This window comes from Bos taurus, chromosome X (assembly GCF_002263795.3).
Source record: "Bos taurus isolate L1 Dominette 01449 registration number 42190680 breed Hereford chromosome X, ARS-UCD2.0, whole genome shotgun sequence".
Taxonomy (NCBI): domain Eukaryota; kingdom Metazoa; phylum Chordata; class Mammalia; order Artiodactyla; family Bovidae; genus Bos; species Bos taurus.
In genome coordinates this window covers 65,285,916-65,300,572 of record NC_037357.1, presented here as the reverse complement: position 1 = coordinate 65,300,572, position 14,657 = coordinate 65,285,916, and the positions used below count along the sequence as shown (strand labels likewise).

The 14,657-nt window shown below is 34.8% G+C and overlaps 1 protein-coding gene across 1 annotated transcript in view; it reads left to right on the top strand.

Annotated features, from left to right (window-relative positions):
* DACH2 (dachshund family transcription factor 2) overlaps window positions 1–14,657 on the top strand; it is a 311,949-nt gene that overhangs the window by 193,411 nt on the left and 103,881 nt on the right. The gene's annotated exons all lie outside the window — the stretch shown is intronic.

Sequence of the window (14,657 nt, the reverse complement as noted above, 5' to 3'; positions counted from 1 at the left end):
TCATTGGTAATATAAAAGAGATTGCATTGAATATGTACATTGCTTTATGTAGTATAGTCATTTTGACAATATTGATTCTTGAAATCCAACAGCATGGCATGTCTCTCCATCTGTTTGTGTCATCTTTGATTTCTTTCATCGGTATCTTATAGGTTTTCAAGTAGAAGTATTTTACCTCTTTAAGTAGACTTATTTTGAGATATTTAATCGTTTTTTTTTTTTAATGGTAAATGAGTTTGTTTCCTTAATTTCTCTTTCTGATATTTCATTGTTAGTGTATAGGAATGCAAGTAAATTCTGTGCATTAATTTTGTATCCTGTCGTTATTCCAAATTCATTGATTAGCTCTAGTAATTTTCTGGAGGCATCTTACAAATTTTCTATGTATAGTATTATGTCATCTTCAAAAGTGAGAGTTTTTTTTTTTTGTTTGTTTTGTTTTGTTTTTTGTTTTCCAGGTTGAATTCCTTTTCTTTCTTTTTCATCTCTCTTTACTCTTTATTCTTGTTACACTTCCAAAACAATGATGAACATAGTGATGAGAGTGGATATCCTTGTTTTGTTCCTGATCTTAGAGGAAGTGTTTTAAGTTTTTCACCATTGAGAACATTGTTTGCTGTGAGTTTGTCATATATGGCCTTTATTATTTCAGGTAGTTTCCCTGTATGCATACTTTCTGGAGAGTTTTTATCATAAATGTGTTGAATTTTGTTAAAAGCTTTATCTGTATCTGTTGAGATGATCATATGGTTTTTATTCTTTGTTAATATGTTATATCGCATTGGTTGATTTGCATATACTGAAGAAATCTTGCATGCTTGGGATAAATTCAACTTGATCATGGTGTATGATCTTTTCAATGTGTTGCTGGATTCTGCTTGCTAATATCTTGTTGAGTATTTTTGCATCTATGTTCGTCAGTGATATTGGTCTGGAGTTTTCTTATTTTTGTGATATATTGGTCTGACTTTGTTATCACAATGACATTGGCCTTGTAGAATGAGCTTTGGATTATTCCTCCCTCTGCAACTTTTAGGAAGAGTTTGAGGATAGGCATTAACTCTTCTTTAGATATTTGATAGAAGTCAACTGAAGCCATCTGTTCCTGACCTTTTGTTTCTTGGAAGATTTTTAATCCCAGTCTCAATTTCATTACTTGACTTTGATTTGTTCATATTTTCTATTTCTTCCTGGTTCAGTCTTGAATGGTTGTATTTTCTAAGAAGTTGTTCATTTCTTCCAGGTTGTCCATTTTATTGGCATATACTTGCTTGTTGAAGTCTCTTATGACCCTTTGTATTTCTATGGCATTAGTTGTAACTTCTCCTTTTTCATTTTAAATTTTATAGATTTGAGTCCTCTCGCTTTTTTCTTGATGAGTTTATGAATTGTGTTTATTTTCTCAAAGAACCAGCTTTTAGTTTAATTGATCTTTGCTATTGTTTTCTTCATCTCTATTTCACTTTTTCTGCTCCAGTCTTTATGATTTCTTTCCTTCTAGTAAGTTTGAGTTTTGTATGTTATTCTTTATCTAGTTGTTTTAGGTGTAATATTAGGCTGTTTATTTGAGATATTTAAGAAAAAATACTATATTGCTATAAACGTCCCTCTTACACTGCTTTTGCTTCATCTCATAGGATTTGGGTCATGTATTTTTTGTTTTCATTTGGTTCTAGGCATTTTTGAATTACTCTTTGATTCCTTCAGTGATCTCTTGGTTATTTAGTATCATATTGTGTAAACTCCATTTGTGTTTGTGTTTCTTACAGTTTATTTTTTCCTGTAATTGATTTCTAATCTTGTAGTATTGTGATCACAAAGGATGTTTAATATGATTTCAATTTTCTTAAATTTTCTGAGGCTTGATTTGTAACCCAAGACGTGATCTATTTTGGAGAATGTGCCATGTGCACTTGAGAAGAAAATGCATTCTGCTGCTTTAGGATAGACTGTCCTATAAATATCAATTAAATCTGTCTAATTTGTCAGTGAAGGCTTGTGTTTCTTCCCTAATTTTTTGTCTGGATGATCTGTCCATTGATATATGGACAGTATACTATGGACACTATAATATGTGGGATATTATAGTCCCCACTATTATTGTGTTACTGTTAATTTCCCTTTCTATGGCTGTTAGCATTTGCTTTGTTTTGAGGTGCTTCAGTGTTGGGTGAATAAATAATTGTGCTTGTTATATCTTCTTTTTGGATTGATTCCTTGATCATTATGTAGTGTCCTTTCTTATCTCTTCTAACAGCCTTTATTTTAAATTCTATTTTGTCTGATATGACTATTGCTACTCCAGATTTATATTGATTTCCATTTGCATGGAATATCTTTTTTACATCCCCTCACTTTCAGTCTATGTGTGTCCTTAGTTCTGAAACAGGTCTCTTGTAGATAGCATGTACATGGGTCTTATTTTTGTATCCGTTAAGCGAGTATGTGTTTTTAGGTTAGAACATTTAGTCTATTTACATTTAAGGTAATTATTGATATGTTTTTCTTCATTATTCTTCATTTTTTCTTAATTTTCTTCATTGTTTTGGATTTGTTTTTGTTGTTCTTATCTCTTGTGTTTTTCACCTAAAGAATTTTATCTAGCATTTTTTCTAAAGCTGGTTTGGGAGTGCTGAGTTCTGTTAGCTTATAGTTGTCTGTAAAACTTTTGAATTCTCTGTCAAATAGATTTGAGAGAGATCGTTGCTGGTTAGAGTAATCTTGGCTGTAGGTTTTTCCCTTTCATCACTTTAAACATATCCTGCCACTCCCTTCTGGCCTTCAGAGTTTCTGCTGAAAAAATCAGGGGGGAGTCCTTTATATGGTATTTGTTTCTTTTGCTACTTTTAATAGTTTTGTTTGTGTCTATTTTTTTTTTTTAATTTTGATTAATATGTGTCTCAGCATGTTTCACCAGATGTTTCTCCTGGATGGGACTCTCTGTGCTTCCTGAGTTTGGGTGACTATTTCCTTTTCCATATAATGGAAGTTTTCAACTCCAATCTCTTCAAATACTTTCTCAGACCTTTTCTTTTTTTCCTATTTTTCTGGGACCCCTATAATTTGAATGTTTGTATACTTAACATTGTTCCAGAGGTCTCTGAACCTGTCCTCATTTCTTTTCATTCTTTTCTTTTTTATTCTGCTCATTGGCAGTTATTTCCACCATTCTATCATCTAGCTCACTTATCCATTCTTCTGTCTCATTGCAGTTTTAATTTTCATTTCTCTAGTGACTAGTTATTTTGAACCTCTTGTTTGTAATATATCAATTTTGATGAAATGTCTGTCTGCATGTCTTTTCCTTGTTTTATAATTCATTTGTTTGTTTTCATATTGTTGAATTTTAAAAGCTCTTTATATATCTACTTACAAGTCCTTTGTCAAATATATCGTTTGAAAATATTTTCCCACTCTGTATCTTATTTGTATGACCTGTTAAAAGAGTCTTGTATGACCTGTTAAAAGAGTCACATGCAGAACAAATGTTTTTAATTTTGATAAAGTTCAATTTCTGATTTTTTTCTTTTATGGTAATTTTCCTGTTAAGTCTAAAATCACTTCACCTTACCTAGGTCCTGAAGATTTTCTCCTGTGTTTTCTCTTCTATCTTTTATGGTTTACCTTTTACATTTATGATCATGATCTCAAGTCAAGGTTCTTTCTGTTTTTCTACTCCAGTACCATTTGTTGAAAAGGCTATTCTTCTGTATTGAATTTTTTGTTGTTGTTTAGTCACCCAGTCATGTCTAACTCTCTGCGACTCCATGGACTACAGTATGCCAGGCCTCCCTGTCTCTCACCATCTTGGAGTTTGCCCAAGTTCATGTCCATTACATTGGTGATGCCAACCAGCCATCTCATCCTCTGATGCCCTCTTCTCCTTCTGCCCTCAATCTTTCCCAGCATCAGGGACTTTTCCAATGAGTCAGCTGTTTGAATCAGGTGACCAAAATACTGGAGCTTCAGCATCAGTCCTTCCATCGAGTATTCAGAGTTGATTCCCCTTAAGATTGACTGATTTGATCTCTTTGTTGTCCAAGAGACTCGCAGGAGTCTTCTCCAGCATGACAGTTCAAAGGCATCAATTCTTTCATACTCTACCCTCTTTATGGACCAACAGTCCAAACCATACGTGACCACTGGGAGACCATAGCCTTGACCACACAAGCCTTTGTCAGCAGAGTAATGTCTCTGCTTTTCAACACACTGTGTAGGTTTTTCATAGCTTTCCTGACAAGAAGTAATCGTCTTCTGATTTCATGGCTGCAGTCACCATCTTCAGTGATTTTTGAGCCCAAGAATAGAAAATCTGCCACTGTTTCCACATTTCCCACTTCTGTTTCCCTTGAAAAAAATGGGACCAGATGCCATGATCTTATTATTTTTTTTTTAATATTTATAAGCCAGCTTTTTCACTCTACTCTTTCACCCTCATCAAGGGGTTCTTTATTTCCTCTTCACTTTCTGCCATTAGACTGGTATCATCATCTGGATATCTGAAGTCATTGGTATTTTACCTGCCTATCTTGATTCCAACTTGTAACTCTTCCACCCTAGCATTTCCCATGATGTGCTCAGCCTATAAGTTAAATAAACACAGTGACAACATACAGCCCTGTCCTACTCCTTTCTCAATACCTGAACAAATCAGTTGTTCCATACAAGGTACTAACTGTTGCTTCTTGACCCGAATACAGATTTCTCAGGAGACAGGTAAGATGGTCTGGTATTCCCATCTCTTTAGAACTTTCCACAGTTTGTTATGATACACACAATCAAGAGCTTTAGCATTGTTGATAAAACCGAGGTAGATGTTTTTTCTGGACTTCCTTTGCTTTCTCTATGATCCAGTGAATGTTGGCAATTTGATCTCTGGTTTCTCTGCCTTTTACAAACCCAGCTTGGACATCTGGAAATTCTTGGTTTGAGTAATGCTGAAGCCCAGCTGCAAGATTTTAAGCATGACCTTACTAGCACGGGAGATGAGTGTAATTGTCTGATGGTTTAAGCATTCTTTAGTACTTCTGTTCTTGGAAATTGGGATAAGAATTGACCTTCTCCAATACTGTGGCCACTACTGGGCCTTCCAGATTTGCTGACATAGTGAATGAAACACTTTGACAGCTTTGTCTTTTGGGCTTTTTAATAGGTCTACTGGAATTCCATCACATCCACTAGCTTTATCAACAGCTGTGCTTCCTAAGGCCCACTTGACTTCACAATCCAGAATGCCTGACTCTGGGTGACTGATCACATCATCATGGTTAGCCAGTTGATTAAGTTTGTTTGTTTTTTTTTTTTTTTTGTACAATTCTTCTGTGTATTATTTCCATCTCATCTTCACCTATTCTGCTTCTACTAGGTCTCTATCATTTCTGTCCTTTATTGTACACATCTTTGGGTGAAATGTTATTTTGATATTTCCAATTTCACTTAAGAGATGTCTAGATTTTCCCTGCTTTTGTTTTCCTCTTTTTTTATGCATTGTTCATTGAAGAAGGCCTTCTTGTCTCTCCTTGCTATTTTTTGGAACTCTGCATTTATTTGGATGTACCTTTCCCCTTTTCCCTTGTTTTTTGCTACTTTTCTTTCTTTAGCTATTTGTAATGCCTCCTCAGATAACCGCTTTGCCTTCTTGCTTTTTTTTTTTTTTTTCCCTTTGGGATGGCTTTGTTCACAGCCTCCTGTATAATATTACAGACTTCTGTTCATAGTTATTCAGGCACAATGTTAACTAGATCTAATCCCTTGAATCTATTCATCACCTCAACTGCATATTCATAGGGGCTTTGACTGAAGTCATACCTGACTGGTCTAGTGGTTTTCCCCACTTTCTTTAGTTTAAGCCTAAATTTTGCCATGAGAAGCTGATGATCTGAGCCACAGTCAGCTCCAGGTCTTGTTTCTGCTGACTGTATACAGCTTCTCCATCTTTGGCTACAAAGAATGTAATCAATTCGGTTTTGGTATTGACCATTTGGTTATGTCAATGTGTAAAGTGATCACTTGTGTTGTTGGAAAAGGGTGTTTGTTATGACCAGTGCATTCTCTTGGACGAATTCAGTTAGCCTTTGCCCTGCTTCATTTTCTACTCCAGGGCCAAACTTGTCTGTTACTTCAGGTATCTCTTGACTTCCTACTCTTGCTTTCCAATCCCCAATAATAAATATAACATCTTTTTTTGTTAGTTCTGGGAGGTTTTCTAGGTCTTCATAGAACTGATCAACTTCGGCTTCTTAGGCATTAGTTGTAGGGACATAGACTTGAATTACTCTGATGTTGAATGGCTTGTGTTGAAAACAGAGATAATTCTGTCGTTTTTGAAGTTGCATCCAAGTATTGATTTCAAATCTTTTTGGTTTATTATAAGGGCTACTTGATTTCTTCTATGGGATTCTTGCCCACAGTTATTGAAATAATGGTCATCTGAACTAAATTCATGTATTCTCGTCCATTTTAGTTCACTGATTCCCAAGATGTTGATGTTTACTCTTACCATCTCCCTCTTGATCATGTCCAATTTATCTTGATTCATGGACCTAACATTCCAGGTTCTTATGCAATACTGTTCTTTGCAGCATTGGATTTTACTTTCATCACCAGACATGTCCACAACTGAGTGTCATTTCTGATTTGGCCCTGCTGCTTCAATCTTTTGGGGGCTATTGGTAGTTGTCCTCTGCTTTTCCTCAATTGCATATTGGACACCTTCCCACCTGGGGAACTCATCTTTCAGTGTCATATCTTTTTGTCTTTTTATAAAGTTCATGGGGTTCTCACAGCAAGTACACTGGGATGATTTGGCATTCCCTCCTCCAGTGAATCACGTTTTGTCAGAACTCTCCACTATGACCCATTCATCTTGGGTGGCCCTACATGGCATGATTCATAGCTTCATTGAGTTATTCAAGCCCTTTCACCACAAGGCAGTGATCTGTGAAGGATCTGTGAAGGATTGTTTTGTTACTTTCTATCAAAAATCAGTAATCTTTACTTATTCAGGACTTTTTCTCTCTTCAGTTTTATTTATCTATGTATCTGTCCTTCTACCAGTACCACACTCTTGATTATTGAAGCTCCATAGTAAGTTTTAATAACTTACAGAAATGCTTTTTCTACTTTAATCTTCTTTTTTTTCTTCTAAGATTTTCATGGCTGTTCTAGAGACTGTGCCTTTTCCATGTATCTTATAAAATATAGCATGTATCTGTACAAATCCTTGCTGGGGTTTTGGTAGGAATTACATTAAAACTACAGATTACTTTGGTAAAGGTACATCTTTACTATTTTGAGTTTTCCAATACATGAGTACAGTATGCCTTTCCATTTATTTAGGTTTTCTTTGATTTCTTTCTTCAGCTAATTTAGCTTTTAGCATACAAGTTCTGTACAAGATTTGTTAAATTTCTACCTATTTCATTATTTGTATAATTACAAATTGTTCATTTGACTATAAGTGGTTTTGTATTCTCAAACTCAGCTTTCACACTACAACTTTCTTAATATATCAAAATACTGCTGATTTTTACATACTGGTCTTGCATACTGCCACCTTACTTAACCTCACTTATTATCTATAAAAGGTTTTTGGATGGTTTTAACCCCTGAGATTTTCTACATATGCAATCACGCTATGCCATCCACAAATGAAAACAATTTTTTTCTGCTTTTTTGATTTATGGAAATTTTATTTCTTTTTCTTACCTTCTTGTATTGGCCAAGACTTTTATTACTACACTGAATAATAGTGATGAATGTGGACATCCTTCATTTCTTCCTGATTATGGTAGGAAAACATTTAGTTTTTCAACATCATGTATGATATTATCTGTTGATTTCTTTGTAGATACACTTTATCTAGTTGAGGTAATTTAGTTCTGTTGTTAACTAGTTGATTTTGTTTCATGCATGGGTACTGCATTTTGTCAAATGTATTTTCTGCATATGTTTATAGGATAGTATGCGTTTTAAAAAAAAATTAGTCTATTGATGAAGTAAAGTAGATTGATTATTTTTCCAATGTTATACCAACCTCGCATACCTGGAATAAATCACACTTGGTGTATTGTTTTTCATACTGCTCACAGTGCCACTTGTTTTGCTGTTCACACTATGCACACCATTCATTGAACCCAGGGCAGGAAAGGCGTGAGCTAAGAGGCTGGAAGAAGATAACAAGAGGAAGAGCGATAGGAACTGCAGACACGTTTATTTTCTCCTGGCTGGCACAGCAGCCATAATAGCATTCTCTCCTAGCTGATGCAGCAGCCCTACCATAAATCTCTCCTCTCGTGGCTGACCCCACCAACACAGCCATGACACAGCAGTAATTCCACTGCATTCTAGGTGGAGCTCATAAATCCCTATGGCACACAACCCATGAGCAAGTGAGTACCTCATGACCCACATGCACAGTGCTATAAAAGATCTCAGCTGTTACATAATCATTATTTACAAAACGTGGGGCAAGAGCTAGAGGCTGTGGGGTGAGAGAACATGAACACACCATCTTGGATAATTTGTTCTTTCCCTATAGTTGGTTATAGTATATAATTATTTGTATATATTGTTAGATTTGGTTAGCTAATATTTTACTTGCAGTTTTGCATCTATATTCTTGAGGGATTGGCCTGTAGTCTATTCTGGGCAATGGTTTTGTATTTAGAGACATAGTAATACTTGTCTCATAAAATGCATTGGAAAGGTGTGTGTTTTTTTTTTTTTTTCTATTTCTTGGAAAAAATTTTGTAGAGTTGGTGCCAATTCTCTTTGTAGAATTGTAGAGTTGGTGTCAATTCTCTTTGTGCTAATGCTTTGTGGAATTATTCAATGAAACTATTTGAATGCAAAAATTTTATTTTAGAGATATTTAAAAATTCAGGTTTTAATTTCTTTAATAGTTATAGCAATACTTAGGTTAGTTTTTCTATTATACAAGTTATGGCTATCTGTGGTTTTTAAAGAATTTGAGCATTTAATCTAACTTGAGGAATTTATGTGTATAATATTTTTTGTAGTATTCATTTTTATCCTTTTGATATTTCTGAAATACAGATAATGGTAATTTGTGACTTCTCTTTTATACTTGTCATTCCAGCTAGACATTTCCAAAATTTATTGCTCTTTTAAAAAATCTGCTTTTGTTTATTTGCTTTTTTTTTTAATTGTTCCTTTGCTTACAATTTCATTTATTTCTGCTCTTACCTTTATTAGTGCCTTTTCTGCTTGATTTGTTTTTATTTAACGCTACCTTTTTCTAGTTTCTTAAAGTGAGAGCTTAGATGACTTATTTTATACACTTTCTCTTTTCTAATATAAACATTTAATGTTATAAAATTTCTTTCCATACTAGTTTATCTATGTTCTACTAATTTTGATGTCTTGTAATTTTATTTTCACTCAATTCAAAGTGTTTCATAAATATTTACTCATTTTTTTTGCCTTCCCATTGTTATATATATATATATTTTTTGGATCTAATTGATACTTATTTATAGAAAAATTCACTTAACAGCAAAGTGCTCATTTTTTTTTTTAATTTTATTTTATTTTTAAATTTTACATAATTGTATTAGTTTTGCCAAATATCAAAATGAATCCACCACAGGTATACATGTGTTCCCCATCCTGAACCCTCCTCCCTCCTCCCTCCCCATACCATCCCTCTGGGTCGTCCCAGTGCACTAGCCCCAAGCATCCAGTATCGTGCATCGAACCTGGACTGGCAACTCGTTTCTTACATGGTATTTTACATGTTTCAATGTCATTCTCCCAAATCTTCCCACCCTCTCCCTCTCCCACAGAGTCCATTGTTATTTTTTATTTCTTTTTTATGTTCAAGATTTCATTCTCTTATTCACTTTCTGTTTAGACAGTTTTATTTAGCCATTCATTTATTGGGCTTCCCTTGTAGCCCAGCTGGTAAAGAATCTGCCTGCAGTGCAGGAGACCTGGATTCGATCTCTGTGTTGGGAAGATTCCCTGGAGAAGGGAAGAGCTACCCATTCTAATATTCTGGCCTGGAGAATTCCATGGAGTGTATAGTCCATGGGGTCACAAAAAGATGGACAAGAATGAGCAACTTTTGCTTCACTTCACCTAATGTTAAGTTGGCTAATAACAAATTTTCCTTGTTTGATTTCGTCAGAAAATATTTTCATTTCCTCTTCATTCCTGAAGGATATTTTCACATATTTCAGAGTTGATTATTATTAATACTTTCAGCACTTGAAAAATATTATTTCATTTCCTTCTGGCTGCCATGATTTCTGATGGGAAATCCATTGCTGTTTGAATTGCTTTTCCTTTTATATATAATGGTTGATTACTTTCATGATTTTTTCTGTCTTTAGTTTTAGAAGTTTGACTATGATGTATCTTGGAAGATTTCTTTGAATATATTCTCTTTGGGATTTGTTCAGCTTCTTGAATCTGTACATGCATGTCTTTCAACATTTGAGAAGCTTTTGGACTTATTTCTTTGAGTGGTTTTTAAACCTTACTTTTTTTCTCCTCTCTTTTTGAGACTCCAGTTATACAAATGTTGAATCTTTTGTCATAGTTCCACAAACCTCTGTAGTTTCTGTCTCTCCCTGTTTGTTAAAAGTGTGTTTTCTCCCTCTTGTTCAGATTTATTTCAGTCTCTCAGTCTTGCCTGACTTTTTGTTGTCCCATGGACTGCAGTATGCCAGGCTTCCCTGTCCATCATCAACTCCTGGAGCTTACTCAAACTCATGTCCATTGAGGCAGCAATGCCATCCAACCATCTCATCCTCTGTCATCCCCTTCTGTTCCTGCTTTTAATCTTTCCAAGTATCAGGGTCTTTTACAATGAGTCAGTTCTTTGCATCAGGTAGCCAAATAATGGATTTTCAGCTTCAGCATCAGTCTGTCCAATGCATATTCAGGACTGATTTCTTTTAGGATTTACAGGTTTGATCTCCTTGCAGAGATCTCAAGAGTCCCAGTATTATTGACATCTCTGTATTATTAATATCTCTATATTATTGATGAAAAAAGTTTTTTTAATTTTGATGAAGTTCAATTTATCTATTTTTCTTTTGCCACATAAGCTTTTCTTGTCATATCTAAGAATTCTTTGCTAAAACCAAAGGACACTTTTCAAAGATATACTCCTGTCATTTGATCCTTGAAAGTTGAACTATAATACTTAAAGATATATTCCTAGTTATTTGACCTAGGAAGGTTATAATTTTAGCTCTCACACTTGAACCTATGATCTCTGTTAACTTTGTGTTTGGTATTAGTCAGGGAATCACTTTTATTCTTTTGCAGGTGGGTATCAAAATGTCCCAGCATAATTTATTGAAAATATTATTGTTTCCCCTGTTGAGTTGGCACCCTTGTCAAAAAAAGACATGACCATCAAAGTTAAAGGCTTATTTCTGGACCTTCAATTCTGTTCCATGACTAATATGTCTATCATCATGCCAGTATTACAATGTCTTGCTTACTGTAAACTTAGGGTAAGTTTGAAATTTGTGAATATGAGTCTTCTAATTTTTTCCCTTTATTTTTTTTAAAGATTATATTTTGTAAATTATAGGTCCCTTATATTTCCATAAGAACTTCATGATAAATTTCTATTAAAAAGTCAATAGGAATTTCTATAGGGAGGATGATGAATTTGTAGACCAGTATGAGGTGTATTGTCATCATAAAAATATTAATATTTTCAGTTCAGTTCAGTCACTCAGTTTTGTCTGACTCTTTGTGACCGTGTTGACTGCAGAACACCAGGCCTCCCTGTCCATCACCAACTCCTGGAGTTTACTCAAACTTGTGTCCATTGAGTCAGTGATGCAATCCAACCATCTCATCCTCTGTCATCCCCTTCTCCTCCCGCCTCCAATTTTTCCCAACATCAGGATCTTTTCTTTTTTTTCTTTTTTTCTTTTTTTTTTTAAATTTTATTTTATTTTTAAACTTTACATAATTGTATTAGTTTTGCAAAATATCAAAATGAATCTGCCACAGGTATACATGTGTTCCCCATCCTGAACCCTCCTCCCTCCTCCCTCCCCATACCATCCCTCTGGGTCGTCCCAGTGCACCAGCCCCAAGCATCCAGTATCGTGTATCTAACCTGGACTGGCAACTCGTTTCTTACATGATATTTTACATGTTTCAATGTCATTCTCCCAAATCTTCCCACCCTCTCCCTCTCCCTCTCCCACAGAGTCCATAAGACTGATCTATACATCAGTGTCTCTTTTGCTGTCTCGTACACCGGGTTATTGTTACCATCAGGATCTTTTCAAATGAGTTAGTTCTTCGCATCAAGTGGCCAAAGTATTGGAGTTTCAGCTTCAACCTCAATCCTTCCAGTGAAAAGTTAACTGATTTTCTTTAGGATGGACTGGTTGGATCTCCTTGCAGTCCAAGGGACTCTCAAGAGTCTGTTTCTATTTATTATAAGTTCTCTTTAATTTCTTCAGTAATGTTTTGTAGTTTTAAGAGCATAGTTTTGTACTTCTTTTGCTTAGTTTATTCATATTTACTTTTAATGTTTTAATTTCAGTTGTACATGAAATCATTTTAATTTCAATTTTGAATTGTTCATTGCTACTGTATAGAAATACATTTTATTTCTCAATATTTAATTTGTATTCGTCAACCTTGTTAAACTTGACTATTAGCTCTATGGTTTTTCTGTAGATGCTTTAAAATCTTCTATGTATAAAATCATGATATCTGAAAATAGTTTTATTGCTTTGTTTTCCAATCTACATGCCTTTTCTTTTTCTTACCTAATTCCTTTGCGTAGAACATCCAATGAAATGTTGAGTAGAAGTGGTGAGAGTGGAAACTCTTGTCTTTCTTTCCAGAATTAGGGAGGAGGCATTCAGTCTTTAATCACTGAGTATAATTTTATCAGTGTTTTTTTTTTTTTTTTAAACTTATTTTTTAATTGAAGCATAATTGCTTTACAGAATTCTGTTGTTTTCTGTCAAACCTTAGCATGAATCAGCTATAGGTATACATATATCCCCTCCTTTATGGACCTCCTTCCCATCTCCCTCCCCATCCTGCCCCTCTAGTTTGTGGCTACCTATTTTACATATGGTAATGTAAGTTTCATGTTACTCTTGCCATACATCTCATGCTCTCCTCCCCTGTCCCCATGTCCCTAAGTCTGTTTTCTATGTCTGTTTCTCCACTGCAGCCCTGTTAATAAGTTCTTTAGAGCCATTCTCCTAGATTATATATATATATATTAGAATATGATATTTTTCTTTCTCTTTCTGACTCACTTCACTCTGTATAATAGGTTATAGGTTCATCCACTTCATCAGAACTGACTCAAATATTTTCCATTATATGGCTGAGTAATATTCCACTGTGTATATGTACCACAAGTTATTGATCCATTCATCTGTTGAAGGGCATCTATGTTTCCTATATGTTCTAGCTATTGTAAATAGTGCTGCAGTGAGGAAATGGGGTACATGTGTCTTTTTCAATTTTGTTTTTTTCAGGGTATATGCCTAGGAGTGGGAATGCTAGGTCATATGGTGGTTTTATTCCCAGTTTTTTAAGGAATCTCCATACTATCGTCCATAGTGGCTGTATCAATTTACATTCCACCAACAGTGCAAGAACGTTCCCTTTTCTTCACACTTTTTCCAGCATTTATTGTTTGTAGTTTTTTGATGATGGCCATTCTGACCGGTTTGAGATGATATCTCATTGTAGTTTTGATTTGTGTTTCTCTAATAATGAGTGATGATTAGCGTCTCTTCATGTGTTTGTTAGCCATCTGTATGTTTTCTTTGTAGAAATGCCTGTTTAGGTCTTTTCCCAATTTTTGACTGGGTTATTTGATTTTCTGGCATTGAGTTTTATGAGCAGGTTTTATATTTTGAAAATTAATCCTTTGTCAGTTGTTTCATTTGCTATTATTTTCTCCCATTCTGAGGGTTGTCTTTTCACCTTGCTTATAGTTTCCATTGCTGTGCAAAAAGGATTTAAGTTTAATCACCTCCCACTTGTTTACTTTTATTTCCATTACTCTAGGACGTGAGTCATAGAGGATCTTGCTTTGATTTATGTCATTGAGTGTTATGCCTATGTTTTCCTCTAAGAGTTTTATAGTTTCTGGTCTTTCGGTATGTCTTTATTTTTTTTTAATTAATTATTTTTTTAGTTTACAATATTGTATTGGTTTTGCCATACATCAACATGCATCTACCACAGGTGTACACATGTTCACCATCCTGAACACCTCTCCCACCTCCCTTCCCATACCATCCCTCTGGGTCATCCCAGTGCACCAGCCCCAAGCTTCCTGTATCCTGCATCGAACCTGGACTGGTGATTCGTTTCTTACATGTTATTATGCATGTTTTAATGCCATTCTCCCAAATCATTCCCCCCTCCCTCTCCCACAGAGTCCAAAAAACTGTTCTATACATCTGTGTCTCTTGTGCTGTCTCACATACAGGGTTGTCGTTACCATCTTTCTAAATTCCATATATATGTGTTAGTATACTGTACTGGTATTTTTCTTTCTGGCTTACTTCACTCTGTATAATAGGCTTCAGTTTTATCCATCTCATTAGAACTGATTCACATGTATTCTTTTTAATGGCTGAATAATACTCCATTGTGTATATGTACTACAGGTTTCTTAT